At 43.3% G+C, this 20,487-nt stretch overlaps 1 protein-coding gene across 1 annotated transcript in view; it reads left to right on the forward strand.

Moving 5' to 3' along the window:
- The window catches only part of FRMD4A (FERM domain containing 4A), an 853,273-nt gene that overhangs the window by 251,802 nt on the left and 580,984 nt on the right, over window positions 1-20,487 (forward strand). The gene's annotated exons all lie outside the window — the stretch shown is intronic.

A 20,487-nucleotide genomic window follows, 5' to 3' on the forward strand; every position in this document is an offset into this window, starting at 1 on the left:
ATCAACCCCAAGACCCCTGGGTGAAAAACTTCCCTGTTATTCACTGTTACCCATCTATAAATCTGTATGTGCACAGCTCTTGTTTGAATGAACATCTCCTGTTAGAATACATTCTTCTTTAGAGGACAGCTCTTAATTTGCTGTGTTCATGCCTGCACTGGAAGGGCCTGCCTTCTCAAGATGTTTTTCCACTCGGGTCACCTTTACAACATTGGGGTATACCAGTGCAGTAATACTGCACCCTGTATTAGCAATATCGGAGGTATTGGTAATATTGTGATGTCATGTGTCAGGGGTTTTACAAGTGATCCCCTATGAATTTGTTATAAAATAGGGAATAATATTAGAAAATCAGCATTTCCTTACTGATTTCCACGCATTATGAATATAGAATTCCGGGCCAAATTGTTGGGTCAAATTCCACAAGATTGAACGTGGTGGATGGATCCCCGGAGTCACTCACGTTATTACCGGAATATTTGTAATATTTTAATGAGTTGCCGCCAAAATTGTTTTCATGACAAAACTCACATTGTGGGCGTGAATGTTCACGTTACTCTTTAAAAATTCATCCTCGTGCTTAAAGTTGTTAAATAAAGTTATTTTTCTACTCTTGCAAAAATGTTATTTTTCCAACAGAAAAACACATTCCCACCTCATGATTCCAGTTGATTGACTAATCTAGAGGGCATGTTTACTTCTGCTCGAATAACTCCATATATTCAAGTGCAAATTCCTGCTACATGTTCAGCAGTTGACACTCGCATACAAGGCGAGGATGTTGTGCGTGAGCCGAGGGGTGGCGTACCCTAGCAGTTAGTGTTCAGACCACTGAGCGGGCACATACAGCCCATGCAGTGCCAGCTGCACCTTTGTTCAGTGACCGCTACAGCAGAAGCAGGCATGAACACAAGCCCCTTGAGAGGAGGGATGACAGCCAGATGAAATGAAGGTGCCTGACCTGAAGTCCTTCCAAGTGGTTCTTTGATGTCTAGTGCACACCAGCTGATATGCATGGAATCCTCCCTGAGGTAAGGAATGTGACACACCTTAATGTCAGCCAATGACATGCCCAAATAGAAATGTAAACATCGCAGATCTATAGTGCCGAATATTTGCACTGGTGCAAAAACACACTTTAAACCCAAGTGTACACATTTACTGTTTGTGTGATCGCGACTTTAGCAAATATATGTTGCTCCATTCTTTATTAGAGACAGTTTTTTTGCTCCGTTGCGCAAAATGAGAAACGTCAGTGCGAGGTAATAAGAGGCAGATGTGTTGTTTATATATCCTTCCAAGACTGCATTATACATTTTAACAAAACAAATACATGTCCGTAAATAATCCTCAAAAGAGCAACAGATTTTACACTAACTTTGCTACTTATCCAATACCAAATAGGACAAGCTGTTTTTGCTTCAATTATAGTCCCACGTTTCAGGCTTGAAAAGCGCACACATTGTATTTAATACACTTCTGATTAGGTAGGCACAGCCAACATATGGTGAAATAAATATATGCCGTGTTTGCTTTGGTACAAATACAATTTGCTCCATCCCCTATCGTACAAGAAGCAAAGGTGGTGCAAACACTTGTGTCCTGTTTTTTAAACCACTGTAGATGTCTGTGTTATGCCGTTGAGACCTGGGGTATCACATGGGACAAAGCTAGAACTTATCAAAATTAAACTATATCTCTGACAAAGAAAAATATCAACACAGAGTCCCGAGTCAGCTGTTTTTACAATAATGAATGATGGGAAGGTAGAGAGCTGGATTTCACAGGATTATGGGGAAAACAGAACTTTGTAAAGTACAATAAATTAAGATGTTTGTGTATTTTAGGGTCCAAATGCTCGCTCCAAAATAGGGTAAAGGGATGTTTTAGCTAGTTTAGCAAAGAGAAGCAAGGTAGGTACAGCATGTGAGATGCTTAGCAGTAATATCATTAGACTGGTAGTGAGGAAATTAAGGAAGAAAGTCAGGCACCAGCCCCTTTGCTGGTACCCTCTAATGGTGTGGGGTTCTATCCTAGTCTAAATCGGACAGCCCTGTCCCTTCCCCACTGTCTGAAAGAGCTGTAGACTTATCTCTTCCAAGAACATCGACGTTCAGCAGAATCACCCCGCTGCCGGACCCACCCAAAGAGAAACTCTTTATCACCACTTCCTGCTGAGCTGTGCCTCATCTTTGGTCCTCCTACACCTCTCCCGCTGATCAATTCTCCAGATACATTTCCTGTGTCTCTCCACATACTGTAGACACACTGCATCCTCATTCTCTGCTGATCTGTGAACCTGTTCTCCTTCGTGTAATCTGTTCCCCATTGCCTTTTTTCTGATACCCCTAGTATACGTTCCCCTAATATGCCTAGTCTTACCACTCTTACATCCTCATAATCAACCCCTCTGTATGCCCGCTCGTATTGACTTTTAGCTAGGTTTGCACTTTGAATATGTATATATACTGAAAAAAAACAAAGGTTAAAGTAAAGCTATAGTTAGGTGTGATAAAAGTATCTGTTTTCGTTTTAAAAAACCTTAGAAATTCACTGAAAAAAACTAAGGTTAAAGTAACATTATAGTTAGGGTATTACGTCAGTTATCACATTAACATTTTGAACTAAAACAAAACATAGAAATTCACCCCGATTCCAACTATAACATGCCCCCCACTCTGCACTGCTTATGACCTCACATATGACATCACTCATGACATGTTCTCTGACATCACTACACTCTATGCCACTTCACTCCATGCCTCTAGACTCTATGTTACTCTACTCTGCATCAGTGTTCTCTCCGACAATGAACTCTATATGCTACTCTACTCGGTATCGACCCACTTTACGCCACTGTACTCTACGCCAATCCACTCTAATCTACTCTGCACCACTGCAAGCTACGGAACTCTACTCTATACCACTGCACTCTATGCCACTTCACTTTACTCTGAAAGAATCTACTCTATGCCACTGCAGTATACACCCCTCTATTCTACTGTACTCTGCACCACTGCACTGTACGCCATTATAGTCTGCTCCACGCCACTGCACTTTACACCACTCTACACCATTGCACTCTGTCGCTTTACTCTGCACCATTCTACACCACTGCACTCTACACCAAGGCACTCTACACTACTCTACTCTTTACCTCTGCACTCTACAACACTCTGCAGCTCTGAACTCTGTGCCACTCTAATCTATGCAACTCTGCTCTCAGCCAGTTTACTCTATGCCACTGCACTCTACTCCATACCACTGTACGGCATTCTAATTTACTGTGCACCACAGCACACTATGACACTGCACTGTATGCCACTGCATGCTACGTCATTCTATTCTACTCTGCACCACTGTACTCTACATCACTGCTCTCTGCACCAATCTTCTCTGCACCTCTCTACTCTGCACAACTCTACGACTCTGCACTCTGACACTCTACTCTGCATGACTGCACTCTATGCCATTGCACTCCATGCCACTACACTCTACTCTGCCCCACTCAACTGTACTCTATACCACTGCACGCTACACCACTGTACTCTACACCTCTCCACTCTACTCTGCACTACTCCATTCTACCATGCTCCACTCTACTCCACTCTGCGCCACTCCACGCCATTGCACGCTGCGCCACTGCAATCTTCTCTGCACCGCTCTACTCTTGGCCACTGCAATCCCCGTTACTCTACGTCACTGCATTCTATGCCAATGCACTCTACACCACTGTACACAAAACAAATGCACTCAACGCTGCTGCATTCAACGACAATCTAATCTGCATAACTGCACTTTCCGCCACTTCACTCCAGGGCACTCTACTACACTCCACTCTACGAGACATCGCTCCAAAACACTCCACTCTATGATGCTCTACTCCATTAAACTTTACTCTACTGATACTGTACTCCCCTCTGATGCACTCTACTCCACTCTATGCCATTCTACAACACTACCCCACTCTATGAGCCTCTATGCAACTCCCTCTATGCCACTCCTTGCCACTTTACTCTTCATTATTCTATGACACACTACTTCACTCTACTCCAGTCTATGGCAATGTACTCTGCTCTACGCCACTCCACTCTACAACACTATACTCTGCTCTATGCAACACCCTTTATGCCACTTTGCTCTGCTCTACGCCACTGCACTCTACTACACTCTACTCCGCTCTATGCAACACCCTTTACGCCACTTTGCTCTGCTTCACACCACTCCATGAAACATATGCCACCCACTCCACGACACACTACTCCACTCTATGCCACTCAACTCTATGCCACAACACTCTACAACCTCCACGATACCCAACAACACTTTACACTACAACATGACACCCCACTTCACTATTCTCCATGCCTCAGAACTCTGCTGTACACCACTCCATAAACACGCCACTTTACGATACTCCACACCACTCTCCTTTGCCCCGCTAACTTTTAGTCATGCTGAACAGCAGTCACTCTGGTATAACATTGCTAAAATATATTGACATAGCCAATAGCTCTTGAATAGGCGCAACCCATTGGCTTTGTCAGTGCTTGTTTTCCTTTCGACTCTAGTTAAAGCAAAGGTAAATGTGGAAATGTGAGAAAACCCATATGTGGGAGAGGCTAATCTTGCACATTTGTCTTGGAATACATTTATTTACGTTGTAAACATCTATATAAGTGAAAAATATTCATGAGTCATTCATAACGGTTGATTACTAGGGTGATTTTGATGGTGCTCTTTGATGACTTGTATTTATAATACCGGACTAGTGTACAATTGCTTACTTGTCAATTTCTTATCTGTTGTGTTTATTTATAACATGAAATAAGTCTTGCATGTTTTCTGTTAAGCTAGGAAACTCTTACTAACAATAATGATCGTCACAAACAAATTATCGCAGCATGGTAAATAGATGGGTGCCCTCTGGTACACTTTACCAGTACTGTGTCTATGAAACTATGCTCTCATGGGCTATAAAGCGCTCTCTTTCCCCTTGAAATGGGGAATTGAATTCTTTACTAATCACATATATGCTTGGAGAGGCAGGAGCCTCGCCAGTGCAACCTGTGGCGTTTTCTGCAGCTTCTAATGTGCAGTTTCCATTCAGAAACGCTTTTTCTTCCTCCCGAGCAGTAGTTTGCAGCGTCACACGTCAGTCCCTTTGTTACCAAAGGGTAAGTGAGAGCTCCAGCGGTGTCCACAGCCTCAGCAAGATTAGATACAAGGGAACCATCAGGCGCGACACTTCATAACTAGCTGTCGTCGGGCCGCCTTCGGAGCGGGCCTCAGCCGGGTCCATTAGCTGTGTGCGCCGCTCTCTGCACAGTGTGATAGTGAGGGCCGCCATACATGTCTGAGAGCATTGCGGTAGGCAACTTCAGAGCCAAAATATGGACGAATCACAATATTATGACCAGAATATCGAGGGACAATATATCTGCGTAGACAATTGTGCCATGACAGTATGTAATGAATGGTGTATATAAATTCAGATTGGGTCTCACAGGCCATGCTGTGGCAGAAAATACAAGAACGTTTGTTTTGGAAAATAAAAAGAATATCCAGGGACGATATATTGAGGAGGTAAGTGCACAGAGGGAGGTATGCATCTACTGTTCTTATCTCCACATCTACCACCTTGAAGAAATATATCACCAAGGTGCGTTTATAGGTATGGAAAATCTGTACAAACGTACTGTTCCATATCTTGTCCCTCGAGAATTCTCGTCACAACATTGGGACCTGTCAATATTCCCAGTCATGTCCGTAGAAGGGCACTCTGTCAGATAAGCGAGCCTTAGATTCCCTGCAGGGACCAGGTAGGAAAGCATACCCTCATACATCTGCCAGGGAGCGTCCATGCATCTCTGCTGCCCTCTAAAAGCAAGTACCGGTCACGTCAGTAGTGCCTGCAAGCCACTGTGTGGTGCTTTAGCAGACTATGGCCAACAATATGAATCAACAAGCATTTACAATGCAATGGTCTCGGCATTTTTAAAGTTAGAGCTATTGGCATTGCTCATGACATTATTTTTATTTATGTTTTTTTTTTTAAACATAAATAAATGGCATTGTTATTTACAGTGCCAATAGCAGGGCAGGATAGCAAGCACAAGCAACGTGTTGTCAGGACAGAAAGCACTAGCAACGAGGGAGGGGAGGACAGCGAGCACGAGCAACAAGGGGGGGCTGGACAGCAAGCACAAGCAACGAGGGGGGGCAGGGGAGCAAGCACAAGCAACGAGGGAGCAGGACAGCAAGCACAAGCAACGAGGGGGGGCAGGACAGCAAGCACAAGCAACGGGGGGCAGCGGAGCAAGCACAAGGATTGAGGGGGGAGGACAGCAAGCACGAGCAACGAGGGGGGCAGGACAGCAAGCACGAGCAACGGGGAGCAGGGGAGCAAGCACAAGCAATGAGGGGGGGAGGACAGCAAACACGAGCAACGAGGGGGGGCAGGACAGCAAGGGTGGGCAGGACAGCGAACACAACCAACGGGGGCAGGGGAGCGAGCACAAGTAACAGGGGGGAGGACAGCATGCACGAGCAACGAGGGGGGGCAGGACAGCAAGCACGAGCAACGGGGGGCAGGGGAGCAAGCACAAGCAACGGCAGGACAGCAAGGGGGGCAGGACAGCGAGCGCAAGCAACGGGGGGCAGGGGAGCAAGCACAAGCAACGAGGGGGGAAGACAGCAAGCACGAGCAACGAGTGGGGGCAGGACAGCAAGGGGAGGCAGGACAGCGAGCACAAGTAACCCTTGTTCACCCTTGTTCTATGGTGCAATGGTGCAGGCGCAGAAGAAAAGAGAAACATCTCCATTTGTAGATATGGCCCTGTCATGCACTTCGACGCATTGCAGCGCAGTAAGTTTGGTTGCTGCATTTTGTGACATATTCATGAATCTGTTCCATAATCTTTTGCTAACGTGACTTCTCACAACAAGGCCCCTCAACTTCTACCTGAATGACTAGCTTGAGCTATAGAGGAACAAATAAAACAAACGCATAGTGCACATTCTTACGTCAGCAGGCCACCACGAAGCCTGTTCACTCCACACTTCTGGCAAACTGAGCTGAAAGTGCCGCTGTTCCTGCTCCACTATATAAAATAATAATAATACAAAAAAAACATAAAACGAGTTCTTGAGGGAGGTGCCTAGGTAAATGACAGCTTTGTTGAGGAGGCCGCAAACGCACGTTAAGCTGGGGTCATGGCACTGGAAGGACCAAGGGGGAATTCACGACTGAACGAATTAAAGAATAGAATGCAGTCCGCGCAGAACAAGGCCATGCAGTGTGTGATTTATGTAACCATCGTTCTGCTCGCAGGCCTCCCCTACCTTTCCCTCGACGGAGAGCGAGCTTGCCGTGTTACCGCAACACGTGTTCTTTGCAGAGCCTCGAGGGCCGGCGGCAGGGCGGGCTTTCCTCGCTAGGCCTCGCCACGACTTTCTGCTAGTGGTACTCGGTGCTGTCCTGCAGCCCGGGCCCCCTTCCGTCCTCGGGCACGGGAGCCACGAGCTCTGACGTAATCAATGAAAGTTGTGCACAGTCGTGCCATTTTTGCCTGTAATTAAATTAACTCCCAGGAAAATTATGTGAATGAGGCACTTTGGGGCAGTTCGAGTAAAACTAAATGCGATGGCAAACCCCATGTTAAAAAAAAAAAAATCACTCGACACACCAGCAAAGGAGTGGACTGTGTCATGGAGAACAAGATTTACGTTGGACTGACATATCCACAACACTAGTCCATATTATGCAGAAAGGTGAAAGCCCTCAAGGCACAATGCGTCAGCGTCTTTGTGCAAGCTTGTCTCCAGCAGGGTGAGCAGAGACACAACCATGTTTCTCCGAGGCGAGGCAGGAATGCCTCGGAGAAACCAGCGTCTTTTTTAGATTTGGGCGCGTAGTTTTTGTTCTCTCCTCTTCCCATTGGCTGGAAGGTAAAATTCCAGCCAATGGGAAGAGGAGCGAAAGAAAACAAGAAAGAAGCGAAAAAAGACGCCCCCGAATCTGAAAAAGACGGGGCTTAAAGGGAGTGATGCCCTTCTCCTCCAATGGCTGGCCTCCGTTTAGGAAGCCAGCCAATGGAGAAGAGGGGCGGGTTAATGCCCCCATACTAAGTAACATTAAATCTCTGACCGAGACTGTGCAAGCGCAGCCTACGGTCCTCGACCTAAAAAGGACCCCTTGCACATTTATGCCAATGTTGATGCCACAAGGAAGGTATATCTTGGGGTCTCTGGGCACATCAAACATGGAGAGCCACAGCTGGACTTCAGATTCCAAACATAAAGGCAAGAAAAAGTTCTGGTGTGAATTTTCGCTACTTGTTATTATAACGACCTAGATCATCTCCAATGCTTTTATTTTTGCACTCTGCTGTGATCTTACGATAGACTACAATACATATGCTAATCTCTAATTTTTGATAGAATCAAAGTGGGGCTGTCTGACGGAAATAAGAAGGAGCTGATTTATTTGGCCCTCCGCTGTAAAACAATTTTCCGTTGTGTCTTCCGATTGGACACCACCGTTGCCTGTATCGTAAGCTACCCAGGTTCTTTTGGGTCTCCCCATTGTTATGTAATGGATATTTTCTAGGATGGCAGGTAAGCCTACAGCAGCTCATGGGAAGGCTGACGGTTGGTGGTAACTCATATTGCAATGCAAGGCCACAGGCCTTAAAAACTTGTAACCCCGGAAAAGGGTCTCTCTCCTCAATGTTGCCTCTGTGGATGCATTGCTTCTCATATAGCTCTGCCTGCAAGTCTTACTTATGTTAGAGCAATATACAAGTTGTATTATTGTATCTTTTAACAACACAACAACCTGGACTGAAAGTGTTGCAAAAAATGTATGATTTTCAAGTTTTTTTAAGTCTGCTTATGACTTAATGGGAGAAAGTCCCTGATTTCCTCACACCAACTTGGAAATTGATTTCCTGTAATTGGTTCTGAATGCACTTCCTCTAAATTATGTATTGTTTTGCATGCATGGTTCTGTCCGAAGTCCTGTTAGATAAAATTGTAATTCACCATTTTCACTTGAACGCAAAAATGTTTTGGTGCAACTGTGATTCTCCGCAACTGGTGATGCAATTCGAGCTGTGTGCTTGAGCCCATTGCGACTCCTTCCTATAATGGCAGCCATGTCCCGCGTTAATATTTTTAAAATCCTATAATCACTGCTTTGAAATTCTGTGCTTTGTAAACCTGATGAGAGTGAAAATACCTGCCATGTAATTGCAGAGAGGTCCTCTAAATTTGCGCGTGTGCTGTATCTGTTTCAAAATCACGAAAAAAAGGTTTACAAATGTATTTTTTAACTACTTTCACCTAGTTCATTAAAACAAAACATGGAAAGTTATTGCCATGAGAACCAGATTAAAACCACTCGCAAAACAGGGCTTTAAGAGTCGAAACCTTGAAAAAACAAGGCACTTCCCGCCATAATTAGGGGAAGAGGTGGGTGGTAACCACAGAGGACTAGAAGCCCGCAGCCATGATTACAACCAGACGCTGCACCGAAGGAAGAAGTCTTCCCAAGCCATCGACCTCTTGAAGGTCACTTCCGGTTGCCTTCTCGGGGGCACGCTCTTGGATAGGGTGGGGCCCGACAAGCCCTGTGCTTTACATCATGTTTCCTAGGACGGCAAGAAAAAGAAAGTGCAGAAATAGAAATCTTCCAGTTGGGCTAGCAACAGGAAGACATAATCCTCTTCAATAATGCATAAGCCGCGCGCTGTAATCTTATAGTCGCTAGCCTGGCTTGCCCTTCCGTGAGGCTTAGTGTTACGCTGCTCCGCTCTGTCTTGGATCAGGAAGTGTCTCCCTCACAATAACAGTCAGGTGTCAGCTTGCCTCTCTCTACATCTAGCTATGTTGTGTTAAGTACACTTGCATAACACAATGACCATTTGTATGGTTCCCAAGTGTGTGCAGAAAGTGGCCGCCCTGTTTAGCTCTGCCATTCTCGCTGACCCACATCCAAGTAGTCCATTGATACTGCATTTGGTGGTGTTTTGTATTGTTGAGAGGTGAATATTATTGGGTAGTGGCTGATAAGGTTGCGGTTCACCACTGTATTGTTTAGTGAGAGAATATAGAACAGTAGTGGCCGATTAGATTCTGTGAAAGGTTTGGTGTGTGTTTTATGCATGTATGCACGTACCAAAGATGTAAGAGTTTGTTTTGTTTGGCTAACATGTATGGCTGCCCTTTGCTCAGCTTCAATATGGTTAATATGCTTTACGGCATATTTGTTTATCATCATTTGCACTGGTCCATGCTATGTATCACTTGAAACTTCTCAGTAAATTATCTAGAGAAGTGTCTTGTTGAATTACAGGTTGTGTTTTCTTTGACTGAATCAACTTGCGTTGTTGGTACCTGATTGAGGGATGGGCAGCAAGAGACAAACTGGAAGGGGACAGTTAAGTCATCACTGGCCAGCACGCATGGGCTTATAACAAGGAATAGGAAGGACTATGTACAGAAGCTACGTGGGCGTGTCCTGGGAGTAAATTAAGAAAAATAGGCTCAGTCTGTGTACTATTGTGAGTTCTTTGCTACTGTTACTTTTTCAGTCAACAGCTACAGTGATTGTCATTCAGTGTGCGGCGCAGTCTTGTTTTTCAATATCTTCTTTCCAAAGTAAGCTGATGATCTTTGGTAGAGCAGATGAAGATCTACTCTTCACCCTATCTGATAACTGTGAGACTCTTTTTAGCAAGTCATACACTTTCATCGATCCCCAGCTGAAGCATTGAGCTTGTCCGCCTTTTAGGGTTTATAGCGTATGCAAAATAACAAAAAAAAGCAGCCCATAGCCGGTGATGATCATACTTACTGAACAGTGGTATGTAATAGGGGCAGCTGGTCCCCACCGGCTGGATATTGCTCATACAGGCCAACATAACTGATTCAGGCAGGATATGCCCTATGAAGCCAAAAAGAGCTTTATTTTAGGTTCTTCCCATTTAAAATTGGCTCCACTTCAATGGAAGTCAATGGGGAAAATAAATTCCTTGATCTACTTTTTCAAAATCGCCCTCTTTCCTGCTTCCAAATGTTGGCGTGTATTCTCGATGTCAGCGGGATTGGTGAACAATGGTTGCGTCTTTGCCAGAATGGGACAACATATTAATGATCACTTCCTGTTTGACTGCTTTATAAATTTAGTAGAAGTAGTATGTCTGCAAGAAAGAGAAAAGGGGCGCCTGTTATATTTTGAAATATACTTCTCTGCCAGAAGTATTAACCAAGCCTTTTGTCAAACTGAGCATCATAATGCGGCTGCTGACGAAGCAATGTTGGTAATACAGTTAATATGCTCATCAGTGCTTCACTTAGGAGATGACAATGAATCATGAGTCACTGGAGCAGCACTGAATAGAAATTAAATTATTAATTACGTCACCCCGGGCTTTAAGAAGAGTGGACCAGTAGCAAGTGGCAATGGGATCTTAAACCTATTATTTTCTTCCTGATGCGCCCTCTGGTTTGATTGCTCATGTCCCGCCTCAGCAATTTGAGGCAACCTTCCTGTTGCATAAGGCGTTGCATAAATAATTTAAATAATACCCGTAAAACATAGGTTTTTGGCTGTGACGGTGAAAGCGTTGGCTTGTGTGAGCTAATGTGAGGGCAAAAGTCACACACAGGCAGCTAGAAACAAAAGTGAAACGTCAACGAACATTGCCGAACCACGGCCAATATAAGTTGTTCTTATGCATCATTGTTCAGTATGCCCTAGATAACTGAATACATATATGCCTGCTTCCTACTTTACTCTTAGTGTAGTGATTGCAACACAAGTACTATTAGAAGCATTTTTTATCACAATCTAATATATATCACGCTTGTATGCAGTAAACCATAAAGTGCACCACACCGACCTGTGCAAACACCACAACACTGTCATCCAAGAAGCAGCACACTGTTCAAGCAACCACACTCCACAGACACAAGTGAACCCAACACATTACGCTGGCTGTCCTGCCCTCTACATCAAAGTTAAACCCCACTAAACAGGTAAGTCCTTGAAACACGATTATCATGCAAGCCAGCTACAAACACACACACATGCATGTAATAGCTTGTTAAACATATAGTGCACTAAATACCACTAATAGCTGCTGAATGTCTCACACCTACACTCACTTCTTCCAACTCCAGTGTGCATGTATTTTCATGCCCCGCAGAAATCTATACTGTGGATTTCCACAATGCACACCCCATGCCCACACCGCGAGAACACACCATCCTAGTAGAGAACATGTATGTACAAATATCATTAACTAAACAAATGGAATACATACCATCCATGGGGAGAGTACAGTTTGTGGTGTACTCCATGGCATAGCACATTATAATCTAATAGTATGTGTCATAACATTTCTTAGCATAGTGTAGCAAAGCATAAGACTAATAAGCCTCATGAACCACATCAATAAATAAGCCGCACCGTGTTTGTGGTTCTAAGCGTAGTTTGTTAAATATTCCTGTTAACGGGGAGCAGTGAAACTGAGGCAGACCATTAGCAGAAACCACACTTTTCACCACATTTTCCTCGTATGTCATTAGTGACCACTTGCATCTTTAAAGTTTAAAGCATGCTTCCTCTGATAATTATGTTTAGTGCTGAAGCCACCACATTTCCCATCTGTGGGATTCCGAATGGCACTGTTTACATGCACACTATTGCTATGAATATTGGATTTGATTCTCTGTTTTAAAATGGGTGAAGTGAAGTAATCTGTGTGGTGCGAGTGTAATAATGCACAATCCCATTGGAACCAGTGTACCGGCAGTACCAGCCCTTCAGCATGGGTCACATAACCAACGCACATATTAAGTTTTTTTTTGCTGCAGTTACCACTACATGACTGCTTGCATCCCTTGTACAACTGTATCTTTAGTTGTAATTAGTTTTAGCAACAAGGTGTCAGAGTTAGTTACCATCAGTAACATTGCAAAGTTATTTTGTACATTTTACCCTGCATGTAGAAATGGGTTATATGTTGTTACCACGAATTCCGTTGCAACGCATGCCTTTTCCACGCATGCGTTACCACGGAATTCGTTTTCCCCTCATCTTCTTTGCCACGTCGTTCTTACGTCATAAAGAGGAAACGGAAGTTTATTCCGCTTCCTCTCTTATGACACTGTTTTTTTCGGCACGGCGGGATCGTTTTTTTATGGGGGGGGAGACCCCCCCCAACCCCCCTTTTTAATCCTTCGGTTTTTTATTTCGTGGTAAATACGATCGTTGAAGGCATACGCGTTGGAAAGACGTTTACGTGGTAAGTGCCTCGTTGTAAACGTTACGCGTAGTACTGCCTTCGTTGTTAATGATGTTTCCCGTAGAAATGTGTTATTATTCACTTTCAATTTGTCACTTCTTGTGCTGTCACTGGGTGATTTAGTATACTGTGATAGCCTTGTGTCAAAGGTGGTGTGCATTTGCTTTTTGTGATATCAGTAGTAGGGGAGGGCGATTTCAAATGCCTTGTGGGGTCACATCTGGTAAGTCTAGGACTTTGGTGAAATAACACTACAGAAAAAAATGTGCGGTGAAGGAAGACATCAATACTTCTCTGTAACAGAACCCCACCTAACCAGAATAGAGTATCTGTAGCGGGAGATTGTTCACTGTAATGCGCAGAATTCTCCATTTAATTAACACTTTGTCAAACAGAAATCTGTGGTGCAATATTGAATTATCTAATCAAACACAAGTGCACAGATCGCCAAGACTTGATCATTCTGGCCGGTTGCAGTCTCTGTAGTCTATTAAACATGATATGTATAGAGTCTTCTACTATAAATGCTTCCGTTCCATTGATCTGTTCATCCAACATTTACTTCTCTTATTCATAAGACACTTGAATGATGGCTAAAAGTGGAAAACATTGTTTCCAGCCAGGTGGCCGTTCAGCATACGGCTTCGGCTGGCTTCATCGGTCCACTCCGAGCCTTGGAGTATGTCCACAGCGGCACAGTCTGCCTAGATTCGGGAGGCACCCAGGATTGAGGCTACACCATTACTCTGAAGCCGGAGACGATGATAATTTTCCAGAAGCCAAGTCCTGATACCCCAACACTTCCAAAAAGTACAAGAGTGATTGCTGAATGAAGGTCCTTCCTACGGCATACATAGCAAGACTGGTAGAAACTTCCATATAAGGGGGTATCAGCCTATATTGTGTGGGATGGTGAACGCTGTAGGTTGTGGACCTGACCGGGTCAATAAGGTACTAGGGCAAGCAAGGATCAACTGCAAAGCCAGGCTTTATGGGAAAAATGCTATCATGTTTTGAATTCCGGTGGAGATAGCTTGCACAGGTAGGGTAATTCAGTGGGTTGAGCACATGCTGCAGACCTGCATATTACTATTTATTTTGAATCCCAGTAAGACTGATTGGACTAAATTTTTCATCCATCTGAGATGGTTGCTACTAGATATGTGAAAATGAGGACTATTGTGAATAAGAAGTTAACCGCAAGCAGCCACTATGATTTCTTGGACAGTACCTCAATTTAAACAGAGTGCCTGCCTTGCTCCTATAAAGATTCACTTGCTGCTTGTTTCTTGATCACTTGCTTTGCCAACCAATTGAAGTGCCATATCTGACTGACCCAAGCAGAAACAAACTCAAAGCACTCGCACATCGGTAGAATCGGCACTCGACATCCCCACCTAGGTGGTGTAAGAACATCTAACTAGTCCTTCACCCAGAATATTCTAACACTGGTGTTTAAACCAATAAGTAAATAGCTCTTGGAATATTTGAATGGATAGATTGTTTGCTGGCTGCTCCAACCCAGGTTGGGAGGACATGTTAGGCACTGAATGAGGTGCTGCACAAAAGTCATGGCAAATTTATCAATATTTCAAAAGTTCTAAATTTCAAAAGTCAGTGAAAGCCTTCCAAACTTCACAATAGACTGCTCTGGCTTGCATAGCCATTAGACAGAGGATGAGGCAAACTAAGTATTTTGTATCTAACTAATATGGAATGCGCTCAAAGTATCCGCTGTATAAAAAACAAATCTTGGCTTGTCAGCTACTTATTTGGGATGAATATGTATCTTTACCCCGCATGCTGTCACAACGCGGTCGTAAAAACGACCACGTTGTGACAACACATACCATTACTCCGCAAGTCGTTACAACGAATTGCGGAGGCGGGGCGCTGAATGTTGGAATAGTAAAATGTACTATTTCAACTCTAGTCTGTGCGGACTGTAGGGAAGGTGTTGGATTTTAAATCCAACACCTTCTCCCCCTGCCGCAAGTCTTCGTAACGACTTGCGGAGTAATGATATGCGTTGTCACAACGCGTTGTTGTAACAACTGCGTTGTGACAGCATGCGGGGTCACGGATGCGGGGTGAAGGTGGTTTACCATTTGGGATCTATCCTGTACCTTTAAGACCTAGGGCCAGATGTATCAAAGGGTTTTGCTCACTCTGTGTCTATGGGGAAATGTGTTGATACATATGGCCCATAGTCTTGAGTTTTGAGTTCTGAAAGGAAAATCTGCCCAGTGCTGCTCATGGAAAAATATATTTCCTTTAACATTGCCATGGTGTGTAGACAGATTTCTCCGTTTTTAACAGTACAGTTTAAGACTCCACACATACTTCACTATAAGCCTTTGTAGGATACAAAAGACTGTCACATATTTCCCTCCACTTACTTACTCATGTTTTTCTTTTTACGTTTTTGATGTCTTTGTAATTCAAGCAACTGAAAATACAAAAGTTAGTCCTAGAATGCCACTTTTGGCAGCCTATCGCAATTGTAATTTTTTTTGTTTTAGTGACTTTGATATTTTAGGCCATTTTAAATTATGTAGCGGAAAAAATCTGCGATTTGTTTTAAAGAAAAGATGTAACCTTTCATTTAATCTTCATAACGAAGCTTTGTAAGTAATTTCTTTCAAGATGTTTATGTCTTTTCCTGTCTGTATTTTTTCTTAGGGTGCCAGCACACATATGGTACTAATTCTGAACAGAACGTGATTGTTTCATAGTAGAAGGTTCCCACATCAAGCTAATGCTTTCCTGAAACTATTCTTGGTGTGTGGGTCTGCTCCATTGATAAAGTGTTTTTTTAATGACCCATAAGCTCTGTTTCCTTACACGAGTTTTGATTTTTAGTGCAAGGGTGAATGCTCAAAAGTAACACGTGATGCAAAACCTTAAGAACGGAGGGACCTTGTGGGAAGAAGATTCACTATCTTCTCCGTATAAATGTCCGAATTAAGTTCTTGAGTATAAAAAATATATAAAACATATACTGGAAAGCTATGTATGTTTTCTTCATGATTTGTAAATGTGCAATCTTTGGTCTCCCTCTCCTCCAGATATATGTGTTTGTGAATGCTGTATGAGTCTGCATGAGTTTGGATGGATTTGTTGGAGTATGAATGAATAAATATTTATTTTATATATGGATTTCTCACTCAGGGGTCATTTGTTTAATGATGTATTGCATTTAACTATGAATTTTGTGTAAGAATGTTGTTTATATGTATACTTATGGAAAAATAGTTTGATAAAAAAAGGACAAAAAAAGGAAAGACATTTTTAATACAAACATCTTAATGACAAAACAGAAATCTAATAAACGATGACAAAACCAAATCTTATTTTTTGCCAATTTATTGATGTTATGATATTAGTGTTTAGCCCATACGGAATTCAGTTCTACATTGATGAAAGAAATATAGGTCACGGGGGAGTTCTCTATATTATGTTGTAAAAAGCCTGTGCATTATTTGTAAAGCACAAACCTAGGGCAAAAAAAGCAAAACGTGTACAGGGTTACGTTGAGCATACAGTCAACAGGTGATTGGAGAGGCAGATGACTTCTGGGAGCAGAAAAGGACTGTGATATAGTATTCTTTAAAACTGAGCTTCTTCAACTCTCTCCTGAAGTAGAGCAGGGTTGGGTAGGCTTTGTGGATAGAGAGATGTTGTTCCCGATATTTCGGTACATAGATAGAAAAGGTCAGTTGCCTTGTGTTTTTTTCTTTTCCTTTTTATACCCTTTTTTTCTCCTGACTGATATTGTCCTGGTTGTGCCAAGAGCCACCAGAGATGGTGAACTTGTCAGCCCAGACAGGCGGCAGTGCTGGTCGTGATGGCTTTGTTAATGGCACACCTGGTTTTGAAGATGGTGTAGACTGGCAAGTCGAGCCACTGTAGTTCTATCAGGATGAGGGTGATGTGACCATGTCGCTTTAGACCCCGGGTGAGAGAGAAGGGCTGCAGCCTGTAGGATGCCCTTAAGGGATCGATTGTACTCTTATTGAAAGTACTTTTGTTTGTTGCAGTGTAGATGTTATGAAGTGTATTTTCATGTATTGTGTAGGTAAGGGATATTGTGTTGTCAGTGTGGGACCTCCTAAGGAATGAGGATAATACAATCATTTACTTCTAGGTAAACTGGATTCAGCAGGCCCGTTGACTTTCATTTCGATGCAGCAAAATAAAAGGATTCACCAAGGCCAGAATACCATAGGGGAGATAGATGTAAACTCAAGCAAACCCCCTTTGAACCTAAGGTTGCCATACTCACTTCTTGCCATCTCCTTCCGTTAACATCCATCCTTGACCACCTGCTTTCTATGTCAATTACATCTCACCCCACTCCAACCACCATCGCTTTGTCGTATTTTTTCCACTAACCCGGCATCCCCTGTTGCTTAGATATCTTGACCAGCCCCTTTGCCTGAACTACACCTGTCAAGATAGCCTGTCCTTTTGCCTTGCCACAGTAGCCCTCTCGCTCCTGCCACACAGATCTCCCCTTTTATCTTTCACCTGCCAAATCATTTCCCTCTTTTTCCCCCCTTACTGTTCTGCACACCCATTGGAGAGTGTAACAGAGGTGATTGGTAGATTTGGTTCACCAATAATACAAAGTCTAAACCTATCCCACCAAATCCATTCAGGACCAAATTGCTTAGTATTGCCCTTCTGTAACTTTCAGACTCTTCATGTGGACATGTTTACGTAATCTGAAATCATTTATATTTACCCCTGGGAAGTTCATCACGTTAAATGGGTCAAATCCCTTGAAAATTTCCCAACAGATTAGGCACTGAAAAACTGCACTCTTGCAGTTATAGGGCAAGTTCTGTAATTGCACCAGTAGTAACCTGTGTTTACCATCATTGCTATGGTAGTTCCCTCTGAATAACTGGAAATTATGGCCATTTGCCTTTGAAAATGCATCCAAATCTAGCTAGTCCTATTATTTATTTTGCAACATCACTTTCACTCATTTTAGGTCTCGCCTACTAGACAGCATATGCATTGTCTGTTTCCAGATATATTGTGAACTTACCAAGAGCATTCAGGGACTTGGAGCCCACCCATTGCTTACCATTGGCCGCCTCTCCTGCACTTTCATTTGCCTTCTTCTTTATTTGTGTCCCAGCCTGTCAATCTGATGTGTGTCCCCCTCATGGACCACAGCCTCTTTACCATCTGTTTTTAATTCAATGGCTTCTGTGCTTTCACTGCTTGCTTTTCAAGTATTACTTCTTTCTTTTGGGTAAAGCACTCCATGGAAGTGCATGTTTTTTCCAGCCGACTCCCTTGTGTACTTCTCACCCCCTGCACTACATGTTGATCTGTTACCTAGGTGTTTCTTCATGCACCCCTTCATGGCTTTCTCTCCTTTGTGCTTCTCCCCTGCCCATTTATTGTTGCTCTCTTTCGTTTGTTGGCTCCCCCATGCTCTACTGTTCTCTCTCTCTCTCTCTCTCATGTGTTTTTCCCCCACTTGTGCCATCCATGTTGCTTCTGCTCCCCACCCAGGTCTTGTGTTGCTTCCCCCCAACCTCCACCTACAGTGTTGCTTCTGCCCCATTTGTTGCTTCCTCCCCGGTGTTTCTTCCGTCCCTTCTAATCCCTTGTCTCCACTCCCAATCGATTTAAAAAAAAAAACTTTTTACATATTTTTTTCTGTTTAGTTATCCATTCAATGGGGATCGGTAACAATAAAGAAAAAATGTCCTCTTAATTTTTTAGGCACGTGCATGTGTGATTTGCGTCTACAGAATAACGCAGCTGGCTAAGTCAAAGACTGTTTAGAACATTCTTTAGCCAAGCTGCACAGCATCGAGATGTTGTACAGCATGTCTAAAATCCATTGGCAAAGCCAAGAGTTCAAAAGCAAGACCTGTTGGCTTTACTAGTGCTTGTTTGGTATATGAAAGTTTGAAGTTGCCAGGTGTTTCGAGTACATTAAACAAGTGCTGCCTTTGCACATAAAGGGATGAGAACAATTGCAGAGAATGAACTTCGTCATGAAAAAGTAGGAATGTGGGGATTGTAGAATGGGATTTGGAAGAATATGGATGAGGAGGAATTAGTAGAAGTTAAGGGAAAGTTTAAGTAATTAGTTTGACAGCACGGGCGCTACATTGAGGAAATAAACTAGATGGTTTCTCGGCTCTTCCTAGTGGCGTAAAAAGCATAAAAGTGCATCTCGGTGTCCCAGGTACTATTGGACTTCAGTTGCATTATTAAAGTAATCCCTTTCAACACTTGACACAGTAACAATACACAGTGAATTCAGTGTCGGGTCAAAGCTACAGCTTTTAAAAAGAATAGGTCTTTATATATATGAGATGAAGGGCAGTTAAAAACTTCAGCAAAACAAACTTGAAGGTTTGTCTCTTTTCTGGACCAAGAGAAGACCCCGAATGAATTCATAGCACTTCGCTGATAAGCCCAATCGGCTAGAACTCTGCCAAAAATTGTCACAAAATCAAATTATTTTTTAAATATCCATGAACCACCACCCACAAATAACCATGGACACCAGTAATTAAAACATTATGGTAAATTATTGTTTTCCGGTACCAAATAAATGCTCCAAGGTAAATGCTCTAGTGTCCTGTTAATGGGGCTCCTGGATTCTAGTGGTCTGTTACAAAGGTAGAACAGATCAATGTTCAGCCCTGCCTGTCCCGGAGATGGACCACTGTAGGAGTCAGTTAGTAAATAAAACTATAGTGGTTGGTGTCTTGTGAATTACACCTTGTGATCAAATTGTTCACATGGCGTAGATACCTACCTGACTTTCGTCACCCAGTGGATCCGTTGTTTGTCCATAGCAACTGGTGAATTGGGATTTAGGATAAACCGTGATATTCCCAGATCTGTAAGAGCTAGAGAGATTGAAAAAGTGGTTCTGAACACGTCTACCCACCCCAGCCCATAAGACACTACCCGGAGTCCAGGTGGGTCCATTAGGCAGGACCTCTAGGTTCAAACATCTCCTCAGCCAAACAACAGATATAATCTTCACCAGCTTTCTTCACAGATGAAGGCCCGGAGACAGACTCTCTCTTTGGGAGCCTCCAATTGCTAGACAGCGCTTGGCAGAGAATGAAGTGGACCGGTCAGGCAGGGTGGGGCAACATCTGGGCAGGGAGGGGGCCTGATCTCCTGA

Source organism: Lissotriton helveticus, chromosome 1_1 (assembly GCF_964261635.1).
Source record: "Lissotriton helveticus chromosome 1_1, aLisHel1.1, whole genome shotgun sequence".
NCBI lineage: Eukaryota > Metazoa > Chordata > Amphibia > Caudata > Salamandridae > Lissotriton > Lissotriton helveticus.